The 11,327-nt window shown below is 31.8% G+C and overlaps 1 protein-coding gene across 3 annotated transcripts in view; it reads left to right on the top strand.

The window, feature by feature from the left end:
- LOC127726301 (beta-1,3-galactosyltransferase 1-like) overlaps positions 1-8,916 on the top strand; it is a 54,043-nt gene extending 45,127 nt beyond the window's left edge. For all 3 annotated transcript variants that reach the window (XM_052233621.1, XM_052233626.1, XM_052233636.1), the window contains exon 3: positions 3,805-8,916. The gene's annotated coding sequence lies outside the window, so the exon portion shown is untranslated. The remainder of the gene's footprint in view (positions 1-3,804) is intronic.
- Positions 8,917-11,327: the final 2,411 nt, after the last annotated feature.

Here is an 11,327-nt window from a genome sequence, read left to right as displayed (position 1 = left end):
TCTAGGCATTGAAATCAACATAACTCGGGTAAATCAGTTTGTTTCAGCTGACTAATTTATCTTACAACTTTCCACTTAAATTTATGAACATTGATGCCATTTGTAAACTTATTTCCCAAAAGACACATAAAGCCATGACCTTATTCTTTGTATTGAATTTAAACTTCGTTTCATCTTAGCAATATTATTTTCAACATATATCTTTTTAAGCTGCTCTAGATAAAATAAAAATACAGTGACTACTGAGACATGACTGAAACAAACATTGGGTTAACATCATGTATGATTTTAGTTGTAATAGAGATTTTTGAGATTTAAGACTAAAGTCTCTGTATTTTTATTTATTTTATATTTATGTTACAATTACATTTATTATTTATGACATCATGACTTTAGATTCTCCACTCTATACAAAAACAAAATAATGGAATTTGTATGTAGAAATACAATTTCAGTAAAGAATTAAGCTACTTGTTGACTTTTTGGTCTTTTCATGTTACTAGCATTTGTGTCAGAAAGATATGGTTACTGTTCAGATTAATTAAGCCCCTTGAATCTTGATAAACATGTATAAAACTTTTATTATGCCCATGAATTTACATTTGTACCAGTATCAGTTGTCTCAAACTGCTTGTAGAGAGAAGTTCAATGTTTACTGAATGCAAATATCTTCTGCATTCATGACATACAGTGATCATAGAAATTGAAATTTATTTATATAGGAAATTGTTTATTTAAATGAAATTTATTTGTATTATATTTCTTGTGTATTAAATTAAGCATGAAGCAAGCAACTTTTAAATGAAATTCTGCCAAATTCATACAATGGGCAAGAAGTTATGTCAATGTAAACAGTTTAGGGTAAAATGTTGAACTTGAACCAGCTGAATTCAGTACATTTAAGTGGTAGACTGAGATAAGAAGTTTAGATTTAATACAAAGAATAAGGTCATGGCTTTATTTGTCTTTTGGGAAATAAGTTTACAAATGGCATCTGTAAGATAAATAAAAAATTCTAAAAATTCTGTGCAATATCAATCATCACTTGGGTCAACCCTAGGCCTGTATATATATATATATATATATATACAATGTATATATATTACATAAAATTGAGAATGGAAATGGGGAATATGTCAAAAAGACAACAACCCGACCAAAGAGCAGACAACAGCCGAAGGCCACCAATGGGTCTTCAACGCAGCGAGAAAATCCCACACCCGGAGGTGGTCTTCAGCTGGCCCCTAAATAAAATTGTGTACTAGTTCAGTGAAAATGGACGTCAACTAAACTCCAAAACATATAAATGAACTAAAATTAAAAAAACATACAAGACTAACAAAGGCCAGAGGCTCCTGACTTGGGACAGGCGCATAAATGTGGCGGGGTTAAACATGTTTTGTGAGATCTCAACCCTCTCCCTATACCTCTAGCCAATGTAGAATAAAGAAACACATAGCAATACGCACAGTAAAACTCAGTTTAAAAGAAGTCCGAGTCCGATGTCAGAATAGGTAACAAAAGAAACTAAGCAAAATGACAATGATACATAAATGAACAAAGGACTACTAGCAGTTACTGACATGCCGGCTCCAGACCTCAATTAAACTGATTGAAAGATCATGTCTTCATCATATGAAGATATACATGTATATAACTTTTGTTCTATACATAATGTGCAAGAAATTGTATGTCAGAAATGTAGGACAGATTTAAACCTTTGCATAATCTGCCAAAAATAATCAATTTATATTCTGATGAAAAGAACTCCTCTGTCTGATATAAGTTTTATTCAGTAAAGTATGTTTGTTACTCTTAAATGTCACATCGTGTGTGTAAGACTAAATTAAGTTTGCACTTTGACTCATAAAGATAATTTTCTGTTGTGTAAGATTTATAAATCAGTTGAAATGTTTATTATGTTTTGCATGAACAATTTCTTAACTGTAAAAGTTTTTAAACACCATGGCCATTCATTTTGATGGCTTAAACTTAATTTTACAGGTGACACGTTTATGTTACAAAAGCAAATACCTGCAACAATAAAAGTCTAGAATAGATTTTATCATGTTGCTATGTTATGCAAGCTTTAAGTGGGTCTGTACTTGCTTCAGGTTACTTCATTGTCTATAAACATTTATAATGGATGTTAATGTGGGGTTATTAAACAGAACAATTAAAAGTTGTGTATGTTGCATATTCCTGAGATAATAATGGTTAACAAATTAGTCATTCTTTTTTATTACCATAGAAACAATTACTAATCAACCTTGAAAAACACATTTGTTTTTCATTTATTGTTAACATAGAAAGTCACCTTGAAACATAAAAGTACATGACTATGACATGTGAAGCATGCTACTGTTGTTAGTTCAGGGTCTGGTGTACTTCAGGTCAAAATCTAGTGAAGTGAAGCATGCTACTGTTGTATGTCCAGGGTCTGGGTGTACTTCAGGTGAAAATCTAGTGAAGTGAAGCATGCTACTGTTGTATGTCCAGGGTCTGGTGTACTTCAGGAGGTGAAAATCTAGTGAAGTGAAGCATGCTACTGTTGTACGTCCAGGGTCTGGTGTACTTCAGGTGAAAATCTAGTGAAGTGAAGCATGCTACTGTTGTATGTCCAGGGTCTGGGTGTACTTTAGGTGAAAATCTAGTGAAGTGAAGCATGCTACTGTTGTATGTCAAGGGTTTGGTGTACTTAATTCAGGTGAAAATCTAGTGAAGTGAAGCATGCTACTGATGTATGTCCAGGGTCTGGTGTACTTCAGGTGAAAATCTAGTGAAGTGAAGCATGCTACTATTGTACATCCAGGGTCTGGTGTACTTCAGGTGAAAATCTAGTGAAGTGAAGCATGCTTCTGTTGTATGTCCAGGGTCTGGTGTACTTCAGGTGAAAATCTAGTGAAGTGAAGCATGCTACTGTTGTATGTCCAGGGTCTGGTGTACTTCAGGTCAGGTGAAAATCTAGTGAAGTGAAGCATGCTACTGTTGTATGTCCAGGGTCTGGTGTACTTCAGGTGAAAATCTAGTGAAGTGAAGCATGCTACTGTTGTATGTCCAAGGTCTGGGTGTACTTCAGGTGAAAATCTAGTGAAGTGAAGCATGCTACTGTTGTATGTCCAGGGTCTGGTGTACTTCAGGTAAAAATCTAGTGAAGTGAAGCATGCTACTGTTGAACGTCCAGGGTCTGGTGTACTTCAGGTGAAAATCTAGTGAAGTGAAGCATGCTACTGTTGTATGTCCAGGGTCTGGTGTACTTCAGGTAAAAATCTAGTGAAGTGAAGCATGCTACTGTTGTACGTCCAGGGTCTGGTGTACTTCAGGTGAAAATCTAGTGAAGTGAAGCATACTTCTGTTGTTATCCAGGGTCTGGTGTACTTCAGGTGAAAATTTAGTGAAGTGAAGCATGCTACTGTTGTTTGTCCAGGGTCTGAGTGTACTTCAGGTGAAAATCTAGTGAAGTGAAGCATGCTACTGTTGTATGTCCAGGGTCTGGTGTACTTCAGGTGAAAATCTGGTGAAGTGAAGCATGCTACTGTTGTATGTCTAGGGTCTTGGTGTACTTCAGGTTAAAATCTACACGTGTTACTGACCTGCATGTACTTCATGAGAAAATCGACACATATGTTACTGACCTGCATGTACTTCATTGCACGTGTTTAAGTATTTGGACAAAATATTTTTTCTCTTGATTAAATAGAAAAAATCTTAATACCTGAAAATCTTTTTAAGTTTACAAATGTGTTCTTTTGTGGTTGTCTTTGATTAATTATTCAATTAATTTTTATTTTATTTTGTTTTCAGACTCCAGGACTTTAGTTCACTTCAGGAAAAAACAGCATTGATTTTGTATTCATCTATACAGTCTACAGCTATTACACAAAGATTGTCAGTAAAGAATTTACACATTGTCAGTAGAGAACTTACAGTCTTACACATTGCAATTGTCATGCAATAAAGAACTTATTCAAGATTGTCAGTAAAAAACTTACTCACAATTTTCAGTCAAGAATTTACACACAATTGTCAGTATAGAACTTGCCCACGATTGTCAGTAAAGAACTTACACAAGATTGAGATTAATTTTTTTTGTTATTAATAATTAAAATCTGATCATGAATCATGTTATTTCATTTATGTATATAAACATATGACACACACACAAAAGTTTTTCTTCAAAATTGTGAAAAAAGTCATACTTTCAAAGTTTGACTGACTTAATATACTTGATATAAAGTTGCTTTGTTTTTATTGAAGCATTCATTATGTTTATGTTGATAAAACAATTTTAGTTATAGAGCTGCATCTGTTAAAAAATTGGTATGAAGAAAGCAGATGCAGTGATTGCCCCTTAGGAGAGCATGATCTAATATCAATGATGAGGTCTTTTATTAGGGATTGTTCACCTAATGACGCCCCACTTGTATTATTATGATCTGAAAGAAAACATTAAATCAATCAATTATCATGATTCTTGCATTTGGTGTGAAGAAAAGTGAACTATATATCTTCCACTTTTCCATGTTTGGCAAACCCTGATCATGAGTATTTCTGGACTTGCACTAAATTTGGAAACATTATTTTCAAAAGTATTCACAAAAGGGGAGATATAAGTTGTGCACTAAGCAGATGTAACCCTGAGTTGGTTAAAAAGTTTGACATTTATTTGTGAGTGAAAAATATCATATGGAAGCAAGAACCATTAAATTTTTGAAGAAAATTGTTTCTAAAGGCAAAATCAGTGGGTTTCCACATATGTTTCATATTTTTCTAGTTAAACCAATTTTAATTTAGTTTTATATCTATGAAGTTTCATCATGTTCATGAAACTGGTAAACAGTATTTGTCAATGACATTACTATGTTATTTTGATATTAAGTTGAACGTTTTTTTTTTCTATCTTAATTTTAATTCAGATGAATTGAAATCTAAAAAAATAATACAAAGTTTTTAAAAAATTGGACAAAACAAGGCTTATAAAAATTGTCTTTAAAAACTCTGAAATTTTCTAGGTGAAATAAGCAGAGATGATCGTAAGTTACTTAACCCCTCCCCTTCCCATCCAGTCATGATATTTTGAAATTTCAACTCTCTAAACTGATGGACCAGCTTCTGCATTGTTGACCATGTCAGTCATGGGTAGTCAAGGTTGTTAGACACCCCTGTAGTTGCCATTGACTCAATTGTAAGTTTGTATTACTACAGTGACCATTTAACTTTATACATTCTTTTCAAAGGTTGATAGAAAGAAATGGCATTTAAAGAATTAAAAATCATAAACAGTCATACATTTTTCAATAAATCTCACATAACATGGTAATGACAGAATCATGAATCTCAACATATTTACTAAATAAATGACATTGATATTTTAAAGGTGCATTGTGAATACACAATAAGAATGCATTCTATAATGTAGCTTATTATGTTTGTCACATTCTTGTAATTTTTATGAAGATCTGGAATTTTTATTCATAATTAACTTTTTAAAAGGTATACATGTATGTAGGATGATTAAGTAAAGTTATGAGACAGACATAATCTTTATATGATATTCTTTTGTGGATATAACAATATTTCTGTGTGCAATTTTTGCTAGTTTAAGATCTGAAAGTGTCAAATAAATGGTTATATAAATTATTTTATGTGCTGCATAATAAAACTGAAAAATGTTGAAAAACATAATACTCAACTTCCTAGCTCAGCATTTTTTTTACAAGAAATAGAAAGTGAATCAAGAAATTTCATTAGATGATATTATTGTTAGGTCTTTTATTTTCATATTTTGAATGTAAGAATTTGAGTGTAATTCCATGTGTGAAAGAGGCAATTATCACTATTGATAAAATTTACACAAAACCTTTTTTTGTATTTTCATAAAAAAAACACCAAAAATGAAATTCAGATGTTATTATGATGAGCTTTATGGGGTTTTAGTTTTACTTTCATTTTTTACATGAACTATATTAATGTCCATGTTATCTCCCCCTTTACATTCCTGAGTTATATATCTGTAAAACCTTTTTTAGAGCACCATAATATATGTTGGAAAGACTATTGATGTTGGAGATTATGTGTGATTTTTTTACCTGTGCCACCTGATTCTTTCCTGGAGTAATACTTTAAATGGCAATATATCTATTTCATAATTCTAATTTAGGCATGTATAACGGCAAGGACATTTACATCATATATGTGGCAGTAAAAGTGATAACAGTGCCTCACTTTAATCAGTATATATATCTGTTTAGATTGAATCTGTGTCATTGTATGTCTCATTGGAAAAAAACTGTTTACTTGTGATAAAGTTTTAACATATCACACTACATTGCAGTTTGAAATCTGTCAATTGATTCCTTTGTTCATGGCTTTATATACATTTTTGTTTTAAATGCCTGGTGCATATATGTTTTTTTATTTTAGATCTTTCTTGACAAGACTATGTACAATAGATATCTTTCTTTTTTATTGACACATTTTGAGCAAGAGTAACTTCCCTTTTGTCACCATGTTGGAGGCTTAAGGGCATACGATACAGTTTTGATCCCACAGTGATTTTTTTACGAAAATTTGCATACAAGCTATTTTCACCCAGTCAATTCAAATATGTAATAAAAAATATACCTTCATGTGCTACTCAAACTCAAATTCCGTCTTTTCATTTGAAACCTATCTATAATATATTGATCTGGCTATTGTTTGGTTTCACTACTTGAATGGGATAAATCAAACTGGGATATAGACAGACATCCGTTTTGAATTTTCCTTGGTGTTTGATATTTTTGTTAATTTACTTTTTACAATAATTTTCACAATTTAAAAAAAAAAATATCCTTCATTTGAGGAAATCTCTAATTCTTCCATAATTTAAAACATAACAAGGAAAACAACTATTATTCATTGTCCCAAAAGATGTTAGTTGGTCATTTAAGAGTAAAATATGATGGTCAGTGAAAGTTTCTTTTATTGCAATTTGCCTATTTAGGAGAATTCATATCAATATTTTGGTTGACAAAGTACAAAATATTTGAATATTTGAATACAATTACTGTAGTTGTCATGCTTTTCATGGGTCCCTATTTGTTTAAGTAAATTTCAACTCTGTGACAAATTTTTAAGGGTAAATAAAGTAACGAACAGATTAATTAATGTAGGCCTTCGTTTTATCTTTATAACCCATTTGGCCAAAGAAAAAATATGTGATCATCACTAGGAGTAAGTACATGTATGTGTCTGGGAAACTATAAGCAATGTGAACATAATGTAGTAATCAAAACTGTAACTAACTTTATTTGAATATACTGCCAATACAATTTAGTATTCAATGTATTAAAATGTGGTAAACATTAATTCATGTCTGATCAAAACCAAATATTGTTAGGATGAACTTAATACTTTGGCATCAAGAGTTTTTATTTTTGTTTGAGAAACATGATTATGTCATTTTCCAAAAGAAAGTTTCCAGGGAATATAGGGTTCATGCCTGTCTGGACTAACCTTTTGTACTATGTTAGTGCAATTTATTCAAATATTAAATCCACCAATAAAAACTTGAGGTCATGATTTAGCCAAGAATTCTTAAAGTGGTGTTAAAAATCATAAATCAATCAATCAAATATAAAAGAATAATGTTCTACACAGTTTTTTGTTAAGTATCCTAATGTATGGCCTTCAAATTTGGAATTAAGCCTTGTCCAACTCAATTTATATGGTCAAGTTGAAACATGAACATGAAACTGGGAACATTATTAGATCTTACAGAAGCAGATGTAGATCATATGTTCATTCATTGTGTTTTGCAGGATTATATCCTTAAAAAGGAAATGTATACTCAATCAATTACCCAATGGTTAGTATTCCTGCTGAAAAAGTCATTTGTAGTTTGTTTAATGGTAGAAATAAAAGAAAAATTTAAGTCTTTATTATGTGAAAATTTATTTCATTTAGTACAATCTTAAGGTACATTGTTTTGTTTCAGAATTTTTCTTGTCTACCTGTTAATTAATTTACCTTCATTTTTGAAACAGCAAATATTCAGAGGTCATAAAGAGGATTAATACCATATGGAGTAAGAACCTTATTGGTAAATGTTTTAGATGTCTTTTGGTTATTTTTGTCATCAGGTTGCTATATCATTTATGTATACCCCACTTATCCATTTATTCATAGTCTTTCATTAAAAAATGTTCAGAAGTTGTCCTATTCTTTAATGTATTGATGAATAAAATCAACAAGGCAATGCAAATATTTGATTTGGCCAGTTTTAAGAGCAAATGAAATGTCCTTAATAACAATGCAACACATTTTGTGTTTGTCAACAAGCAGAGATTTGAAAATACATCAACAAAACTCCTGTTTTCTGTGTTTTACTTGTAATATAGAGACCACCAGAACCTACAAAGTACTCAAATGTAGAGGTCCTTGCATTGTCCTAGTGTTTCTTATAATCACCTTTGAATTTTTTCCTCCTCTCTTGAAATTATTCATCACCACCTTTTTATGTTTTAAACTGAATATTAAGGACTTTAAAGTTTGAAATAGTACTTTATTTTTTAATTTCACGACAGCTATTCAGAACTTAACTTTATGTAGTTTTTGTAGAAAACTTGTTCTCAGTTTACTTCCATGTGCATTAAGTAAAACATTTATTCTGTGGTTATCCCTGAAATAAAGAAATAAAACACCTAAATAGCAAGAAGCATGGTAAAATTATTGTTTTGGTTTATGCTGTTCAACCAATGTTTTATTTTTACAATCTGATTTGCATAATTTGTATTGTTGCATACAATTCTGTTATTTTTTTACATTGTTGATATCATCCTTTGTTTTGTGTTCTCAGATCTTATTTTCTGTTGATGTGAATTAAGATATGGTAGATGGTTTCTGTTTAACAATAATAAAAACATAAAATAAATACATATTTTTTATTTTTTCTAACCTGTGTAAATGGTTAACGTGTATTATTATACTTTATGCAAACTTCTTATATCATCCATTCATTTCATTGGACAAGTGGCATTTGTTAATTTTCACTAACCTTTCATAAGCAGTGGTGTTAATGCCTTAGATTAACACCCACCTGAGGTTTGCAGATTTCGATTCTTATTTCTACATCATTTCCGTCGTTTTGTTGTTGTTATTGAAATAAATTAGACAACAAAAAATGACAGTGGAACGTATATTAGAATCTATATAAGAAAGCATAACAAAGTATCCAAGGATGTGATGTTACATAAAACTAAAGTATAATGTTACGTTACTCGCAATTAAAGTCATTACAGTTATTAGTAAACTATCTTAATTTATGACTTTATTTTTTTACAATTGTCCTTTTTTAAATAACATAGTGCACACTTGAATCATAAGGCATTCAGTATAATCAAAAAAAACATACTGACCTTGGATGAAGGTGTTAGGGTGATTAACACCTTTGGTGAAAAATTATCACCTGCGATTTCGTCTTGTGTGATAATTTTTTCCCTCGTGTGTTAATCTACCTAACACCTTCATCCAAGGGCAGTTTGTTTATACTGTTATACTGACCTTCCATGATTATCTGTTATAGTCAACAACTTTAGACAGGAATATATGTGGGGTATACTTTAATAAGACAACAACTCAATCTTCAGCAATAAACAGGTGTCTATACAATATGTCAAGCTTAGAACTGCACAGAATCAACATAAAAAGTGGAGACATTAACAGACTATTAAAGATATGAAAAAAGAAAGCACTGACAAGGTTCCTGACTTAAGATAGACACAGAAATTTTAAAAGGGATTTGGTAGCTAATTTGCATCATGCTTGCCTATATATTGTATCTTCAATTATAGTTTAACTTACAAGAGAATTACTTTGTTGCAATAATTAAGTTTGACATACTTAATACAGTCATGAATTTTGAATGATGTGTTGTTCATGTCAAAATTAGTGGTTGATGTAGTTTTTTGTACTGCCCACTTATTTTGGATGCTGTGTTGTTCATGTCAGAATTTGTGGTTGATGTAGTTTGTTGTACTGCCCACTTATTTTGGACGATGTGTTGTTCATGTCAGAATTTGTGGTTGATGTAGTTCGTTGTACTGCCCACTTATTTTGGATGATGTGTTGTTCATGTCAGAATTAGTGGTTGATGTAGTTTGTTGTACTGCCCACTTATTTTGGACGATGTGTCGTTCATGTCAGAATTTGTGGTTGATGTTGTTCGTTGTACTGTCCACTTATTTTGGATGATGTGTTGTTCATGTCGAGCGTTGGTGGATGATGTAGTTTGTTGTACTGTCCACTTATTTTGGATGATGTGTTGTTTATGTCAGAATTGGTGGTTGATGTAGTTTGTTGTACTGTTCACTTATTTTGGATAATGTGTTGTTTATGTCAGAATTTGTGGTTGATGTAGATTGTTGTACTGCCTACTTATTTTTGATGATGTGTTGTTCATGTCGAGCGTTGGTGGTTGATGTAGTTTGTTGTACTGTCCACTTATTTTGGATGATGTGTTGTTCATGTCGAGCGTTGGTGGTTGATGTAGTTTGTTGTACTGTCCACTTATTTTGAATGATGTGTTGTTCATGTCGAGCGTTGGTGGTTGATGTAGTTTGTTGTACTGTCCACTTATTTTGGATGATGTGTTGTTTATGTCAGAATTGGTGGTTGATGTAGTTTGTTGTACTGTCCACTTATTTTGGATAACGTGTTGTTCATGTCAGAATTGGTGGTTGATGTAGTTTGTTGTACTGTCCACTTATTTTGGATGATGTGTTGTACATGTCAAAATTAGTGGTTGATGTAGTTTGTTGTACTGTCCACTTATTTTGGATGATGTGTTGTTCATGTCAAAATTTGTGGTTGATGTAGTTTGTTGTACTGTCCACTTATTTTGGATGATGTGTTGTACATGTCAAAATTAGTGGTTGATGTAGTTTGTTGTACTGTCCACTTATTTTGAATGATGTGTCGTTCATGTCGAGCGTTGGTGGTTGATGTAGTTTGTTGTACTGTCCACTTATTTTGGACAATGTGTTGTTCATGTCAGAATTAGTGGTTGATGTAGTTTGTTGTACTGTCCACTTATTTTGGATGACGTGTTCTTCATGTCAGAATTTGTGGTTGATGTAGTTTGTTGTACTGTCCACTTATTTTGGATGATGTGTTGTACATGTCAAAATTAGTGGTTGATGTAGTTTGTTGTACTGTCCACTTATTTTGGATGATGTGTTGTTTATGTCAGAATTGGTGGTTGATGTAGTTTGTTGTACTGTTCACTTATTTTGGAAAACGTGTTGTTCATGTCAGAATTAGTGGTTGATGTAGTTTGTTGTACTGTC

This window comes from Mytilus californianus, unplaced genomic scaffold (assembly GCF_021869535.1).
Source record: "Mytilus californianus isolate M0D057914Y unplaced genomic scaffold, xbMytCali1.0.p SCAF_1, whole genome shotgun sequence".
In the NCBI taxonomy this organism is placed as follows: Eukaryota; Metazoa; Mollusca; class Bivalvia; order Mytilida; family Mytilidae; genus Mytilus; species Mytilus californianus.
This window is presented reverse-complemented; position numbering and strand designations above follow the sequence as displayed.